The sequence below is a fragment of the Mixophyes fleayi genome, chromosome 4 (genome assembly GCF_038048845.1).
Source record: "Mixophyes fleayi isolate aMixFle1 chromosome 4, aMixFle1.hap1, whole genome shotgun sequence".
NCBI classification, from domain to species: Eukaryota; Metazoa; Chordata; class Amphibia; order Anura; family Limnodynastidae; genus Mixophyes; species Mixophyes fleayi.
The window spans coordinates 244,868,438-244,886,701 of NC_134405.1; the positions used below are offsets into that span (position 1 = coordinate 244,868,438).

At 43.9% G+C, this 18,264-nt stretch overlaps 1 protein-coding gene across 1 annotated transcript in view; it reads right to left on the reverse strand.

Moving 5' to 3' along the window:
• HTR4 (5-hydroxytryptamine receptor 4) overlaps window positions 1–18,264 on the reverse strand; it is a 394,727-nt gene that overhangs the window by 152,309 nt on the left and 224,154 nt on the right. The gene's annotated exons all lie outside the window — the stretch shown is intronic.

An 18,264-nucleotide genomic window follows, 5' to 3' on the forward strand; every position in this document is an offset into this window, starting at 1 on the left:
CCTTACAAAGCATGTAGGAAGCCTATTTGTCATGGACAGTCGCTGTCCACCTATCACTATTAGCATAATATTTTTTAAAAAACATTTTTTAAACTTTATTTTTTTCCCTCATTTTTAAAGGTGGAACTGGCTTCCAGATTTAGTGCACATGCTCTGATTGACCCATCGAAATTTCTTTCAGGTGCCTTGTAGAAAATGTAATGGTAAATTCAGACGAGAGAGGATTTTCTATCACTGAGATAAGCAGTGATAGAATATCTTTCATATTGCCTGATATAGTTACATAGACCTCATCAGTAACCATTAAAAGTAAGTAACCAATAGCACTTGGCACTTCTGTAGAAAAAACTGTCATGAAAATGTATATTTTTATCTTTACACTTATTAAGAACCTCTACAAAAATGCAGATCTGGCAAAAGTAAAAAGTCCATATGTCAAGACCATTCAGGTTATTTGCATAAAGTACATGCTGGTTTTCTGTGCTCTCTCCTGCTACAGGCACTAAAAGTAAACAATGTTTATACTCAGAAGTGACATGTTCTCTTTAGTAAACATATACAGTGCTACATATTCCATAATTAACAGCATATTCCTGTCTTGGCTTCTTTATTTCATATTTTTTAACTTCACAGTAATCTTTTTTTTATATGTTTGTTTCTAATGCACTTAGGGGTCTATTTATTAAAATGAGGTGATGAGGCTGATTTTCTAGTGCCACTTACAATGGCTATCAGTGGTCGAAGTGGATGTATATATGGCAGTATGCCATCCCGCCACTTCTGCTAATGCCTGCATTAGCCTATCAAATTCCATTCACTTACATTCCCGTTACCTTTTTCATACCGCCACTTCTAAATTTCCACTTCGATCACTGGTGACGATAGAAAGTCACACCTCACCACAATTTATCATTAAAGTTTCACCAAGGCAGCTGCCTCAGTGGGACTAGTAAAGGTTAACTTACCACTTTGTTAGACCAGTCTCTGGGGATATGCGCACGCGTGACCCGGCTAGCCAGCAGTGGAAATGAAAGCCCAGACTGAGATGACAATAACAAAACAAGTTTTTCTGTGGTACATGTACCCCCAAAGTGTTTGTTGAATAGACTACCTGCATGGAGACGCTATGGCCGAAGAGACCAAGCGATTTTTACCGCCAACTATGGTTACCACTGACGATTGCACTGTTATTGCCAGCGGTGACCCCTTGATATATAGGGATGAGCCGTATCACTGGTGAAAGCATCCATTTTTAGCTGAGATTCGCCCCTTTAATGAACAGAGCCCTTAATCTTAAAAGTACATGTTCGGAAGTGAAGAATACGAATTTAATCCTTTATATGGAGTCTGCATCAACTTCTATTTCTCATTATCTGTGGCTGCAAAATAATGACCTACAAATATCTGGACAAAACTGATAAAACAAAATTAAATATCCTAGTCCTGAAAGGGTTACAATTTAGCTCAATATCGGTGGCTTAACCATCACCTCTATGAATGAACCACGTCTTTGTCTTTACAAGGCTACAACCATAATATATACAGTATTTTCTTACAAAGTCATACCTACAGGATGAATGTAACAAGTCTTGAAAGTCTGTGTAATTATAAACACAGGTTAGCGAATAAGGACATCAGCATTTCCTTAACCACATATTTTGTCCTTGACAATCTTTTTTTATTTTTCCACCACAGGTTAGGAAAATATTCTGTCTACATTCTTTACATAATAAGGCATCCCCTGTCTGTGTCAGTCAGGTTCAACACATCTCCAGTTCCATGCTGTCACCAACTACCTTTAAACATGTATCTCAGATTCATTACCTTGAACTTGAAACCAGCCTTTCAGATGTCTCTAACACTCCTGTATGTCTACAGCGAGAACTGCAGTATTACTGAGTTCTGTCTGCTATTGCACAAACGTAAATGCAATATGGATTTCTGTTTCCAGAAATAAAATATACATTTTTCAACTGTTTTTGTTTTATTATCTTCTCTCTTGATGTAATAAAAATAATAAAAGTCCCTTCCCACTGTTCATATCACTGTCACATACAATATTAGGCTGTTCATTCTCTGCTATAATTGCTATTATTACTGCGGAATGTGTGGCTGACTAGAACTTTATATTATAATTGACAGGTGTAATATAAATTGGTTCCAGTTTGTCATGGCACTTCTACTCAGTTTCTCGAACAAGACATAGGTGTCATTTCTGAATTAAATACTTAGAATCCATTACAAACCTTTAATATAATTTAACATAATAGGATTCTGCTTTTAAAAAGCAAATTTTTGTCTCAGATGGCAGTATTTACGTATGTAGTTTATGTTAAAACTTTGTAATATATTGTGTAATTTCCTTCATTTCCATATGTCAGTCATCCTATTGTAATGTATTACATAATATCCTGACATTTCATTAAAGGGAAAGTATTCTTTTTACGGATACAGAATATTTAATTTTTTCTATAGCTAAAACATATCGACACAAGTTATTATGCTCCCTATTACCTATACATATCACACTGTGCTCCCTTCATCACACTTCTGTCCTCTTTATCACACTGTTCTCTTCTTACTTTCCTATCACCTTCTTCTCTTCTGCTTTCTTCTCTTCTGTCTTTTTTTCTCTTGGCATGGGCTCCTCACTGACAGCACTAGGACGTGATGATTACAGCAGTTAGTGAGAATAATGGAGGAAGGAGCAGGGCCCCTGAGCACATGGCACTCATGGAAGCAAGAGGAGGTGCAAGGCACTGTCTGACTGCTGGTTCAGACTGTACCTCAAGCTGCCCCTGATTACCTGACCCCTGGACTAGGCACTAAATGACTGTGCGTCATGTAGGGCATCCTCTAGGTCTCGGTGCCATGCACAGCTGCACGTGTCACTCATGTGCACACCCAGTGGAGTATTCAGTTGCCTGGAACCCCTATTGGTGGTGGACAATTATTGCATACTTTTTAAAGTTGAATAAAGATGCTTATCTTATTTACCCCCTAGACTCAGGGCCGGATTAAGGGAAGGGAGGCCCCCGGGCTAAGGGTACTGTGAGCCCCCTCGTGAGCCCCCCACCCCGTGAGGTTACCTCCTTCTGTTCTTCCACTCCCTGAAGTGTTTCCGCGGCGCGCTGTAATCTCCTTACTGACTCATAGTCTAACTCTCACTAGTGACAGCAGGCAGCTAACAGCATTGCTGTTAGCTGCCTGTCATTCTCCTTGAACAGGTGACAATCGGAGCCGGGGGCGGGGGCGGGGACGCCCCCGACCCGATGAATGCTGATTGGCCCTTCAGCTGCCCGAGGCCCCTGGGCTATAGCCCCTTTAGCCCTAGCGTTAATGCGGCTCCTAGACTGGAGAGAATCCTTTCCTGTCGCCGCCATGTTCCATATGGAGGGTCTCGGGCCCAAAGCTGACCCTGAAGAGATGCGCGCCAAGATGCGGCGAGATGTTCTCACCTCCGTGCGCAAGTTCCTGATCGTAAGGCTTTCCATATTTCAAGTACATATACTTTTTACAAGGATCCAGACAAGCAGCTACTGAGCTTAACCCATGAGTAGCAACATGTAGTAAAAGCGTCAAGAAAAGGTAAGAAAGAGAAGGGCAGACTGTCAAGTGTCCTGATTCCGGTGGGTCAGTACCAATATTGCGGAACTGTGCTGCTCAATCAGGAATTTGTTCCAATTGCAGGGAAAGATAAATTGATAGCAAAGCCCCTTATATTCTGTCACGGAACGGAAAGCCCCTCTTGAAGTCCTCCATTTGCCCCTGGAGTAGCTATAATGAACTCTTGCAAAGTTGTGATACCATATCGTATATACTAAGAGTAAAACAAATCTGTAATAATGGAAATGCTTTGTGCTCATATACTATGTTATTTTAAAAAGTGTTACATCGAAACAAGTTATGCAAGTTAAAAAAGTTAGATATTGTCACAGGTGGTTTATTTAATTATTACAGTCAGTGACATAAAAAAAAACTGCACTTAGCTTTTGACTCCTTAGAAACCATTTGATTTAGGGCACAAGGAGAAAAGCAAAGCCCTTCCAATTTTGCAGGCTTTAGAGCTTTTGATCCATGTGTGATGCCCCTTTTACATGTGGCCTTGTCCCTTAGAGCCGATGTGCTGTTCTCCTGAGGGGGGGGGCGTTTTTTCCTAGTGGTGGCGCCTACTGTGTCCATAAAATGACTGGGATTTTCCAGCTAAATGGGGAGCAGCTCAGTGTCAGTGCCTGAGATGAAGAGGGAGGGGGGTCTCTGTTATTATATTCTGGCCTTGCTAGAATTCATCTGCCAGGATCCAGAGACAGAGTGAAAAGACCACAACATGAAGAGTCTGAGAGGGGCGAAGGGGGTCAGCATTGAAAGTCTGCACGGTGGCGTCCTGCAAGAGCGAGAAGAAGGGAGATCCAAGTGAGGAGCCTAGAGATTGTTTGATAAAAGGTATACTTAGTGCTGAGAGAGGTGATCACCTGGGAACAAATTGGAGGCTTTGTTTTTTATTTTTTTTTATTTATTTTTTCAAATTTCCATCCAGCATATTATGCTTTTAACATATGATACTCTTTAAGAGCATCTTACTGAAATGTACGCTTTTTAAGCATTTGATCATTTGGAGGAAATTCTCTTTGTAAAGGATATTGTATCTGGGAGAAATGTATAACCCCCAAGTATTTAATTTGTTACTCATTCAGAAGAAGTTGATGTTTTTTTAAGAGTTGAAGAGTAGGGGAGTGTATATTAAGGTGGAGGGTCTCTGTCTTAGAGTAATTAATATTGTATCCTGATAGGTGACTATACTGAGAGAGGATGTTATAGTCTAGGTTCGGGAGTGATGTGTGAGGAAATGTTAGAGTAAGGAGGACATCATCAGTAAGCAAGGAGGTTCTGTAATCCTCCCTGTCTACTTATACATCTTTAATATTGTAGATTATATTCTAGATAGATTCTCACTGTCGGTGGGTCTATGACAAATGTGAATATCAAGGGAGAATCGGAATACCCCTGACTGGTGATATTAAAAGTTTCTGATAGAACACTAATCACCAAGACAATAGCCAAACGTATTGAATTTAGGGCTTTAACCCTCTGAAGAAAGTCACCCCTGAACTGAAATTGGCAGAGGGTATCCATCATGATGGGACAGTTGCTTCTATCAAATGCTTTCTCTGCACAGAAAGCAAGAACCAGTGCTGGGAAATTTTGTAAAGTAATAGTGTGGATAAGACTAATCACCCTTCTGGTATTGTTCTTTTGAGATAACAATGACTTTAGCCTCTACAATCTCTTTGAAAAGGGGTTACCCTCTAAAACACTTTTGAACAGGGCAGCTAGAAAGGAGGTGAGTATTGCAATGAAGAGATTGTGATGCCATTTGGCCTTTGGGCCTTATTTACTTATACTTGCTATTTCCTTCTCTGTAATTTCTGCACCTAGCATCTTACAATGCAGTTACAGTTAGTTTAGGCAAGTTACATTGGGCCAGTAAATCTCAAACTGACTCAACAGCCGGGGAAGGTGGTGAGTTAGCCATATTGTAGAGCTTATTCTAAAATTTTAGAAACTTATCTGTGATTTGTTTGGGATGCAGAACCATTTTGCCTGACATAACGCTGACCCCAGGAAATGACTCTGTTATAGTTTAGCTCTCGGTCCTCCCACTTGAGGGGATTTTCAGCTTGAGCAGACAAAAGGACACTCATTTGCCTTTTGCTCTTTGCATTTTGCTGTTATTATTCTCCACTGACTCAGATTGTTTGTGTGCCTGATCTTAAATTTTTTTATGTCATATGTTTTATATTTTGACATTTTTAAAATAAATGTAATCTATTTCTAGATTTATTTATTTTTAACATTACTGGAACTGAAAGCCAAAAACTGGACTTTCAGTTCCACTGCAAATGTAAAAGCCTACAAGCTGACTCATGTATGCACACATCTGCAAAGACTGGGTTGGTGAAGTGGTAAGTTAAACCTTAGCAATCTGAGCCAGCATCGCTCGTCTACCCGTGAGATATTTATTTTTTGTTAAATCATGGTGATAAGTAATTTTTAACTGCCCTGTAAAAGAAAATCCTACTTATGGCTGGAGTAATAGACCTATAAATGTCTTCAGACACTCAGGCATTGCTATCTATAATAAATTTTTTAAACATCCATATGGAATGATGGCACTTACTGAATGGACAATTCATCAGCTATTCGTTAATAGGCAGCAAATTATATTCCAAAGTTAGGTTTCTAATGAGCTGTTGTGTCCCTTTTATCTAGAATATGATGTGTCCAAATGTGTTATATAAATTTATTCATATTTATTATAAAATAAATCTCATTTACTTGACCATATGTAACACTATGTTAAACAGTATCAGCAGGTGTAAAACAGAACAGCAGGCCTAATATTTCCCTTGTCTAATATTATGAATAAAAACAAATTGACTATAATTGCAGATATGAGCTTTGGAACATGGTTAGGAAGCACAGCTATATCAATCAAACCATGTACAGCTGGGTACACCGTGCTTCAATAGAAAGTAACATTTTTGCAAATGGTCATGAGCAAAATATGATGTCCAGCCTTTCAAGGGAAGCAAAGAGAAATTAGCTGCAGGATGAATAGACAAAAACATAGTTAACAGAAGATTATTAGCAGAAGAAGTTACCATAGTTTGCAGATATTATTAGAAATTGATTTGAATAATTACCTACTGCTTCTCTGGTTCATACTGCCTTATTCCTTTTTCACATTTAACTCAGCCAAACATTACACTGTATAATACATCCTACACCCACCGTAGCCCGTTCCCCTTGCAACAACATTGGTTACACTGACAGCTATATGACAGCCTGTCAACTTTCTTTAATTAAAAATAAGAAAATATATAATTTACCATTATACCAAACATAATTTAATACAACAGTAACTGAAATACTATACTACAATGTTTGAATTTATTTAAAAGAAAACTACTACTCAGGTATTATGAGGAATTATATACACCCTACCAGGAGAGGGCTGGCAAATTTTAGCCCGTGGGGCAAGACTCAACTCGAGCAGCCTATTAGGAACATTTTAAAGGAAAAAAAATGCAGGTGGCCCAGCGACCTAGCCCAAGGTAGCCCAGTATGGGACCGACCCAGGTGCAGATGCCCCCTGCCCCCTAGCCCAGCCAGCCCCTGCCCCCTACTATGACATATAAAGTATAATATAAGTCATTTTAGAGTTTTGTAACCCGCATAAAAGTCAGCCAGAGCAGTCGGTGCTTTTATATGGTCACACAACTCATCAAAGGGTACTTATATCTAACAGTAGGTGACACATTATCCAATGTACACTTTCTTTCTGCTTTTTATATTAGCTTATGGACAGGGGTCTGCTTATAACATTAATCAGCAGTATTGGGATCCAGTTCAACACTAGTCGCTTGAGTTGGAATTTTCATTTTACACTAGTCACCAGGACTGGGGTTTGCTTTTTACACTAGGCACTAGGATTAAGATCAGCTTTTTACACTATCCAACAGGACATGGGTCTGAGTTCAACACTAGCCACAAGGATTGATTGATTTCATCAGTGGGTTGATGCTAGCAATGGCACACATGTATGGAGCGGATACCCATCAACAGACCTATGAGGCAAAACATGGGCAAACAATCTGTATCTATCTATCTATCTATCTATCTATCTATCTATCTATCTATCTATCTATTTATCTATCTATTTATATATCTGACTGTCGTCTATCTCTAAACATAAAGGTTGCTAAGTGGTTAGCACTTCTGCCTTACAGCACTGGGGTTATGAGTTCAATTCCCGAACGTGGCCTTATCTGTGAGGAGTTTGTATGTTCTCCCTGTGTTTGCGTGGGTTTCCTCCGGGTGCTCCGGTTTCCTCCCACACTCCAAAAACATACTGCTAGGTTAATTGGCTGCTAACAAAAAATTGACCCTAGTCCAGTGGTTCCCAAACTTTTGAAGTTCGCGGCACCCTTAGAGTCTCCAAATTTTTTCAAGGCACCCCTCCAAAATAATTACTGAGCAGTCCTGTTTTAGAAGTAGTTGGGTCAAAAAATTGTAATAAGTATTTAGGTCACGACAGATATACTTATTTAGTTGTATGCAAAAATGCCCCTCTGCATCCAGACACTCTGCCCCCTCTGCATCCAGGCACACTGCCCCCTCTGCAACCAGGCACACTGCCCCCTCTGCATCAGGCACACTGCCCCCTCTGCATCCAGGCACACTGCCCTCTCTCACGCTGTCACCCTCCTCTGCCCTCTCTCACGCTGTCACCCTCCTCTGCCCTCTCTCACGCTGTCACTCTCCTTTGCCCTCTCTCACTCTGTCACCCTCCTCTGCCCTCTCTCACGCTGTCACCCTCAGAGCTGGATTAAGGCTCTGGGGGGCCCGGGGCACTTTAGACAGGAGGGCCCCTAAAGTGTACTATGGCTATAATTTTAGACAAATACACAGACAATACTGTGTGCACTACTGTTAGGTGCAGGCAGCTCCCCCTTCATGAGTAGAGCAGTGTAAAGTGGGACATACCTCTCAACTGTCCCTGTAGTCGGGACAAAGTCCTGACTGAGTGGGTCAGTCTCCAAACTCAAGACTGCCCCACCAGAATCAGGACAGTTGGCAGAATATCCTGCTCTCTCCTACCTGTTCTTCCCGCTTTCAATACGTGTTGCTGCCGCTTGGGTCCTAAGCTCAGTTGTGCTTGTCTGGATCCTGGAATGTTGGTTCCGTTTGGAAATAGAATAGGTACATGACATATAGAAATATCAGCAATGAGTGAACACAGTAGGCCTCCCTGCCTCTATGCAGTCTGACATTAAATCAAAACAATTCATGTTTTATTATTAGTGCCCCTTTCCTGTAACCAGCCCGACTGTAAAATAATTTTATTCATCTTTAATAAAAAGACCTATTGCCCCCAAACAATCCCAATATTAAATTAATAGCAATCACATTTATTAAATAAACCAATTTCCTACCATACATTAAATGACTTGCATTCACTTTTAAGAAATAGCAATCCTTTCTCCAAAACTCTGCCACACATTTAATTAATAGCGCCCAAACCCCCCCAACATTAAATTAATCATCTCGCCCTACATTGATAAGTCTGCACTAACCCCACTATTAAATTAAATTGCCCTACCATCATCCCACAAACAAAATAACACCCATTAATTAGCCACTGCCTACCTCACACATTACATTGCCAGAAGCCGCTTGTGCCCTCACACATACTACATTGCCACAAGCCCCCTGTGCCCTCACACATTATACTGCCACAAGCCCCCTGCTGGCCTCACACACGTTAGACTGCCACAAGCCCCCTGCTGCCCTCACACACAGACTGCCACAAGCCCCCTGCCGCCCTCACACACGTTAGACTGCTACAAGCCCCCTGCTGCCCTCACCCACAGACTGCCACAAGCCCCCGTGTCAAAAACCACACACACACACACACACACACACACACACACACATACATAGCTACATATGGCATTTTCTATATAATCAATAACCCCAATATTCAGCAATAATGTAGTCTGACACTCCAATATGATGGTTTATTGTGACTTAAATTATCACACTACTTAAACTGTGCATTCCCTGCAGGCGTATTAGTTTAGTAAAGTATTTTAGTAACTGATTACCTTTACAAAATGAATGAAAATAGATCTTGCTTAACTTTACATAGTAATGCTGCAAGCAAATCTAAATCTATATATCTAGAATTATGGATATATAATAGTTAAACTTTATGGTTTAAGATAGAGAAAGCTTTTAAAAGATTTTTATTATTGCTATTTGTTTCTCTGCTCCCTTTCCCCATGTACCCACTGCCTTTAAAAAGTTGCATTTAAAAATGTGTTTTACTTGCATTAAGGAAGTCATATGAGGTCACTCCATTGAATGGCGCAGGCAGAATTCGGAAAATCACAATGCTCCCAAACGTGAGCAAAACCATGAGTGGGTATGGGGTCGTGGTTTCAATTTCCATTTACTCCATACTTGCCAACTCTCCTAGAAAATCCCGCGAGAGCTGGCATTTCTCCTGCATCCCTGAATTACTGTGTGAAAATGACGCGATTCACCAAGAATTGCATCATTTTGGACCCGCCGCCGGTGACAAAATGTCTTTTTACTTGTGGGGACGGGGCCAAAATGACACGATTCAATGCGCCAGATGTCGCCTACTGAGAGTAGGCAAGCATGATTTCTCTCATTTACATGCATTGCTACTAACGCTAAAAACGCTAGTAGAACAATTGACACCAATGAGGACGAGGCCTTATGGCTGAAATAAGAGTCTTCTCTGCAGCACTAAGGGTTAGCCGTTCATTGGAGAGATACAACATAGATGCAACCCAGTACATCACATATTATAACACTGCACTGTACTAATATACCATTTAACAGCCCAAATATGTTACCTAGGCCACAGATGGAGGAAGGAGGATAGAGGGAGGAAAGTCATCAAAAGGACTGTTACTATGGCTGTGAGCAAATGTGAGAATGCATAACTGTCTCCCAACAGAATGTTTTGTTATTTTATATATTTAATATACAAAACAAGAAGCGTGGTAGCATTTTCTAACTTACTCTTCCATAAAAAGTATAAAGGAAAAAAAACAAAAACAAGTCCCTTTAAAGGAAATACATCCTTTTAAAATCACTACATGTATGTATACCTTCCAACAGTCCTGATTTTTGGCCTGCTGGAAAAGTAATGATTCACTACCTGAAATTGAAGTGGTTTGAACAGAACTGGGGCATGGACAAATTTGTCTTCCGATTGGGAAAGTTGTCAGTTATTATTGAAGCATAAACACTGTAGCTAACGCTGTCCTATGTTCACTCTAAATAAAACATCATGGATTGATTACTGATGCAGATTCTAAGTCAACGTTTACCAAACCTGGATCTGTTACACTGTAAAACACCTGAATATCTGGTATTATCACACCTTTCAATAGAAGACAATGTATAGATTATCAGTAAATAAAATCCACATACGTTTCCAGAGTGAGGGGAACCTGCAGCTCCTTCGTTTCCACTGATATTTCATTTGCACTCAAAATCAGATAGAACGTTACCTGAAGCAAACCAATCAGCAACAGGCAGCCTCGGGATTGGCTGCCTGCTGCTGCCACTGACCACCAATGATGTTTTTATAAACTATCTTCTTCACCCCCCCTCCCCTACTCGCGGCACCCCGCGCGCGGGGAAGGGGGGTGCTGCGAGCGGGGGAGGGGTGAAGAAGATAGTTTATAAAAACATCCAGCAGTGTCTGTCCTCCCATGCGGCGGGGGGCCCTCAGAGAGAGGAGGGCCCGGGGCATGTGCCCCCTGTGCCCCCCCTTAATCCGGCTATGGTCACCCTCCTCTGCCATCTGTCCCCCTCCTCTGCCATCTGCCCTCCTCCTCTGCTCTCTGTCCCCCTCCGATGCCATCTGTCCCCCTCCTCTGCCATCTGCCCTCCTCCTCTGCCATCTGTCCCCCTCCTCTGCCATCTGCCCTCCTCCTCTGCTCTCTGTCCCCCTCCTCTGCCATCTGTCCCCCTCCTCTGCCATCTGCCCTCCTCCTCTGCTCTCTGTCCCCCTCCTCTGCCATCTGCCCTCCTCCTCTGCCATCTGTCCCCCTCCTCTGCCATCTGTCCCCCTCCTCTGCCATCTGCCCTCCTCCTCTGCTCTCTGTCCCCCTCCTCTTCCATCTGCCCTCCTCCTCTGCCACCTGTCCCCCTCCTCTGCCATCTGCCCTCCTCCTTTGCTCTCTGTCCCCCTCCTCTGCCATCTGTCCCCCTCCTCTGCCATCTGCCCTCCTCCATTGCTCTCTGTCCCCTCCTCTGCCATCTGCCCTCCTCCTCTGCCATCTGTCCCCCTCCTCTGCCATCTGCCCTCCTCCTCTGCCATCTGTCCCCCTCCTCTGCCACCTGCCCTCCTCCTCTGCTCTCTGTCCTCCTCCTCTGCCATCTGTCCCCTCCTCTGCCATCTGTCCCCCTCCTCTGCCATCTGCCCTCCTCCTCTGCCATCTGTCCCCCTCCTCTGCCATCTGCCCCCCTCCTCTGCCACCTGCCCTCCTCCTTTGCCATATGCCCTCCTCCTCTGCCATCTGCCCTCCTCCTCTGCTCTCTGTCCCCCTCCTCTGCCATCTGTCCCCCTCCTCTGCCATCTGCCCTCCTCCTCTGCTCTCGGTCCCCCTCCTCTGCCATCTGTCCCCCTCCTCTGCCATCTGCCCTCCTCCTCTGCCATCTGCCCTCCTCCTCTGCTCTCTGTCCCCCTCCTCTGCCATCTGCCCTCCTCCTCTGCTCTCTGTCTCCCTCCTCTGCCCTCCTCCTCTGCCATCTATCCCCCTCCTCTGCCATCTGCCCTCCTCCTCTGCTCTCTGTCCCCCTCCTCTGCCATCTGTCCCCCTCCTCTGCCATCTGCCCTCCTCCTCTGCCATCTGTCCCCATCCTCTGCCATCTGTCCTCCTCTGCCATCTGCCCTCCTCCTCTGCTCTCTGTCCCCCTCCTCTGCCCTCCTCCTCTGCCATCTGCCCTCCTCCTCTGCTCTCTGTCCCCCTCCTCTGCCATCTGTCCCCCTCCTCTGCCATCTGCCCTCCTCCTCTGCCACCTGTCCCCATCCTCTGCCATCTGTCCTCCTCTGCCATCTGCCCTCCTCCTCTGCTCTCTGTCCCCCTCCTCTGCCCTCCTCCTCTGCCATCTGCCCTCCTCCTCTGCTCTCTGTCCCCCTCCTCTGCCATCTGTCCCCCTCCTCTGCCATCTGCCCTCCTCCTCTGCCATCTGCCCTCCTCCTCTGCCATCTGCCCTCCTCCTCTGCCACCTGTCCCCCTCCTCTGCCATCTGTCCCCCTCCTCTGCCATCTGCCCTCCTCCTCTGCTCTCTGTCCCCCTCCTCTGCCATCTGTCCCCCTCCTCTGCCTTCTGTCCCCCTCCTCTGCCATCTGCCCTCCTCCTCTGCCATCTGTCCCCCTCCTCTGCTCTCTGTCCCCCTCCTCTTCCATCTGCCCTCCTCCTCTGCCATCTGTCCCCATCCTCTGCCATCTGTCCCCCTCCTCTGCCATCTGCCCTCCTCCTCTGCCATCTGTCCCCCTCCTCTGCCACCTGCCCTCCTCCTCTGCTCTCTGTCCTCCTCCTCTGCCATCTGTCCCCTCCTCTGCCATCTGTCCCCCTCCTCTGCCATCTGCCCTCCTCCTCTGCCATCTGTCCCCCTCCTCTGCCATCTGCCCCCCTCCTCTGCCACCTGCCCTCCTCCTTTGCCATATGCCCTCCTCCTCTGCCATCTGCCCTCCTCCTCTGCTCTCTGTCCCCCTCCTCTGCCATCTGTCCCCCTCCTCTGCCATCTGCCCTCCTCCTCTGCTCTCGGTCCCCCTCCTCTGCCATCTGTCCCCCTCCTCTGCCATCTGCCCTCCTCCTCTGCCATCTGCCCTCCTCCTCTGCTCTCTGTCCCCCTCCTCTGCCATCTGCCCTCCTCCTCTGCTCTCTGTCTCCCTCCTCTGCCCTCCTCCTCTGCCATCTATCCCCCTCCTCTGCCATCTGCCCTCCTCCTCTGCTCTCTGTCCCCCTCCTCTGCCATCTGTCCCCCTCCTCTGCCATCTGCCCTCCTCCTCTGCCATCTGTCCCCATCCTCTGCCATCTGTCCTCCTCTGCCATCTGCCCTCCTCCTCTGCTCTCTGTCCCCCTCCTCTGCCCTCCTCCTCTGCCATCTGCCCTCCTCCTCTGCTCTCTGTCCCCCTCCTCTGCCATCTGTCCCCCTCCTCTGCCATCTGCCCTCCTCCTCTGCCACCTGTCCCCATCCTCTGCCATCTGTCCTCCTCTGCCATCTGCCCTCCTCCTCTGCTCTCTGTCCCCCTCCTCTGCCCTCCTCCTCTGCCATCTGCCCTCCTCCTCTGCTCTCTGTCCCCCTCCTCTGCCATCTGTCCCCCTCCTCTGCCATCTGCCCTCCTCCTCTGCCATCTGCCCTCCTCCTCTGCCATCTGCCCTCCTCCTCTGCCACCTGTCCCCCTCCTCTGCCATCTGTCCCCCTCCTCTGCCATCTGCCCTCCTCCTCTGCTCTCTGTCCCCCTCCTCTGCCATCTGTCCCCCTCCTCTGCCTTCTGTCCCCCTCCTCTGCCATCTGCCCTCCTCCTCTGCCATCTGCCCTCCTCCTCTGCTCTCTGTCCCCCTCCTCTTCCATCTGCCCTCCTCCTCTGCCATCTGTCCCCATCCTCTGCCATCTGACCTCCTCCTCTGCCATCTGCCCTCCTCCTCTGCCCCGCGCCAGTCGCCAGCCCTAGAAAAAAGAAAGCAAACAGAAACGTACCAATCCGCGCGGCGCTAGGACCCTGCAGCCTCCTCTCTCTGCTGCGGGAGTGAGGAGGCTGCAGGGTCCCGGCGCCGCACGGATTGGTAAGTTTCTGTTTGCTTTCTTTTTTCTAGGGCTGGCCGGCGGCACCCCAGTGACAGCGCCGCGGCACCCCTGGGAGCCGCGGCGCACACTTTGGGAACCGCCGCCCTAGTCTGTGTGTGTCCCTGTCTGTGTGTGTGTGTGTGTTAAGAAATTTAGTCTGTAAGCCCCAATGGGGCAGGGACTGATGTGAGTGAGTTCTCTGTACAGCGCTGCGGAATTAGTGGCGCTATATAAATAAATGGTGATGATGATGATGATAAAGGTTTCTTTTTTTTAACACAATATTTTGAGGGTTTCACCAGGGGTTGCAATAATTTAGGATGAAGCAATAAGGCACTTTTGGGGTCATTCAGTGCAAATTTGTGCAGCACTATTCATGCCAATGCATCTGCTCTGATGCAATGGTACTTTTTTGTTCACAAACCAATAGGCAATAAATTTGCTCACACGGGCTGAGCTAGAAGTGAACACATATGTCCACAGCACATTACACTACATGCACACAATATAATGATTTAATAAAATTTATATACACAAGAGAGGATAGTGTCTCGACAGTAAATGTAGTCAATACTAAAGTTGCATCTTTAATATAAAATGTAATTAAGTATAAATACAAAATATAAATACAAATTAAATTAAATTAAATTAAATACAAACATCTGCCATTGTTCCCTTTAAAATCCAATGGGAATCTTCTTTCCTGCAGTAGTAAAAATGGAAATGTCAATTAAGTAATGTGAATAGATGAGTGTGACATCATGTATGATAATCAACTGGAAGGGTTCAATATAGAATCAACAAATCTGAACATTAACAGGAAGGTTCTGTCCATATTATTTCCCCATAGAAAGTATTAGCAAGCGCGAGAAGCCTTATTCTGTTGCTCAATAATTTCAATCGTTAATTTTTTTTACTGTATTATTATTGCCTGAATATGCTTGACACACGTTACAGAAATGTACTTGAATCTCTCCAAAAAAGCAACTAAAAACACTTTTAATTATTAAAATAAACCTTAAAAGCTGATGCAACTACACACTAAGAATGCCTAGTAACATTTTCATCATTGGCTCTAAGCATCTCCCAGAATACCTTTTCTGTTAATACCATCTTAGGATGGCCTTAGTAAAATAGACCATCAAAAAATAAAAAAAATTACTGAATAAATATTTTTTTCATTGCAAGTCTCTTGGCTAATTACTCACTGGCATTCATCATCATCAGCTATTTATATAGTGGTACTAATTTCACAGCACTGTACAGAGAACTCACTCAGATCAGTCTCTGCCCAATTGGGATTTTCAGTCTAAATTCCCTAGCATACACACACAGACCGAGAGAGACTAAGGTCAATTTAATAGCAGCCAATTAACCGACAAGTAGGGGAGGGCTGTCATATTTTAGTCCAGGGTACAAGACTCGACTCAGCAGCCACTTAAAAGGAAAAAAATGTAGGTGGCCCAGGGACCCAGCCCAAGGTAGCCCACTATGTAACCAGCCTGGGGGCCCCCATGCCCCCGCCGACAGGTATGTTTTTGGAGAGTGGGTAAAAAACCAGAGCACCCGGAGAAAACCCACTCAAACACAGGGAGAACATACAAACTCCACACAGACATTGCATTTGTGTAAAAAAATGCAATTATAGACAGCTTGCTAAAACACATATAAACTTACACGTTTGATATGCGGATCACATGTAGTATACCGAGGGTTTATTTTCTCTGTATTCTTGCAAATGGAATTGTGAATGTGTCCAGATGCAAGCGGCCCAGAGATTTTCTCATTTATTTCAATAGCCCTTTAGTTTCAAAGTGGATTCCAGCTTTTAGAACCCACTCTACATGCACGGCTATTGAAATGTATCCCCCTCCCATCCTCCAGTATTTGCTGTAAACCACAATACAGCAATTTTTTGGAGCCCTTTCCGTAGCCAGAGAGGAAAGGGGTTGTCCCCAGGTTTGTGGCTCCTCCCATTACACTGGCATGTCAGGGCCCAAAGGCTACCTATCCTTTCTGCACCACTAAAGATAGGTGATAAGGTCAGATCAGTGGTCACGTAAGGACTAGAGTCTGTAAAGACTCCAGTTTCCTGCATGTAGGGGGAGTATTGTAAAAGCCAGTAACCTGGGATGAAGGGGAGAATGTTGTCCTGTTGTGAATATTTCAATAATCCAATTGGCTATAGGCTGTGCTAGCCCCATCCACTAAAATTGATCACAAATGGACATTATGAAGATGTAAAAAAAATGTTCTGCTTTGCAGCTGGCTCCACCATACAAAGTGGCATAATACCTAGCAAACAGATATAAAAGTGGTCTTTTAATATCATTTAATTTTCATTTATAACACTGTGCAGTGCTATTGATTGAGTCTGGAATAAACCCCTTTGTTTTTCAACTCTATATATCACCCATATTCCTACACCAAAAATTGAGTCCATGGTCACAAGTAATGAGTAACAGTTCTTTTATAATCTATATTTTTGCAGTGGACATGATTTTAAAGCTAACTTAATAATGTTATGATTATTTACTATGAAAATATTATTAACCATAATGGTTCTAAACCAAGACGACAGAATAATAAATTGTGGATTAAGTTAGAGTAACTTAATTCCAGATAATTAATTATTGTAATTAAAAGATCTGTATCAGTAATTGTACAAGCTACTGTGAGTAGTAATCCAATCAGCATCATCAACAATCTTACAAAGGACTGTTGCCCTGGTATCCTGTAGAAGTATCATGTGCAGGCCATGACAGAGATAAACTCATCCCTACCCGTTAAGTCCAAGTACAGGGTGATCCATTAAACAAATAAGTATGGAAAGAACTACCAATGTAAAATAAGATAACACAATTAATATTCATTTTGTTCAATCTGTAAAAAGTACAGACATTATATACATAAAGGATGAAGAAAAGCCTTGCTTGAGAGAACTTAAAATCTAAAGGGAAGAGTGATACAAGTGAGACAAAAGGTTTGGTCAAGCAGGTTGAGAAGGTTGCTAATGGCAAAGCATAAATTAAGATGGGGGACTAAAAGGAGTCAAAGTAAGCTTCTGAGAAAAGATGAGTTTTCAGTAACTCCTTAAAGGTCGAGAAGTTGGGGGACAATACAATGGAGTAATGGATAGCATTACAGAGAAGAGAAAAGAAAAATAAAATGAGTAATTGTGGAAAACTCCTGAAGATAGGCCTGTGAGAACAAGACGGATGGTTGGCACTGGGTTTTCTTAGCTATTGGGAGAATATTTAAAGATGAGGTTACGTATGTAGAATCGGGAAATTATAAATGGGTTTATAGCTTAGGCATAATACTTCAAGGTTATTAAGTGGCTGAGAAATAGGAAGAAGGATTTTTGGAGAATAGGACTGATTTCTCTCTCGGCTACAAGTTCTCCGGTAGGGACATACGGCATATCAATGGAGAGGGTATAGCTGTGCTTTAATAGAAGATCAAAAATTAGTCTCATTATATCTAATGTGCAGGGACAGCAGCAATTAGTGATTAATGGTCACAACATAGTCAGCTCGGAAAAGCAATGACACCTTTAGACTGGGAAAGTTTAATCTTAAATAAAAGCACAGAGACCAAGTGGGAAATTGTAAAACTATTTTAAGTAAATACTGCTTCAAATGTAAGAATAAAAACAAAAACAATATGGTTACATAAGAATGTACTGAACATTCTTTATAGATATATAAGGAGCATAGCAAAATATGTAAAACGTAAATCAGGTTAGTAAAGATTAAAACTGAAAAAGGTTAGCAGGAAAAAAAAGTATAATATTAAGCCACTAAATGATAGTCATAAAGTAAGAAGTAAGAAAATAATTGTGGAAGATACACATAAAGA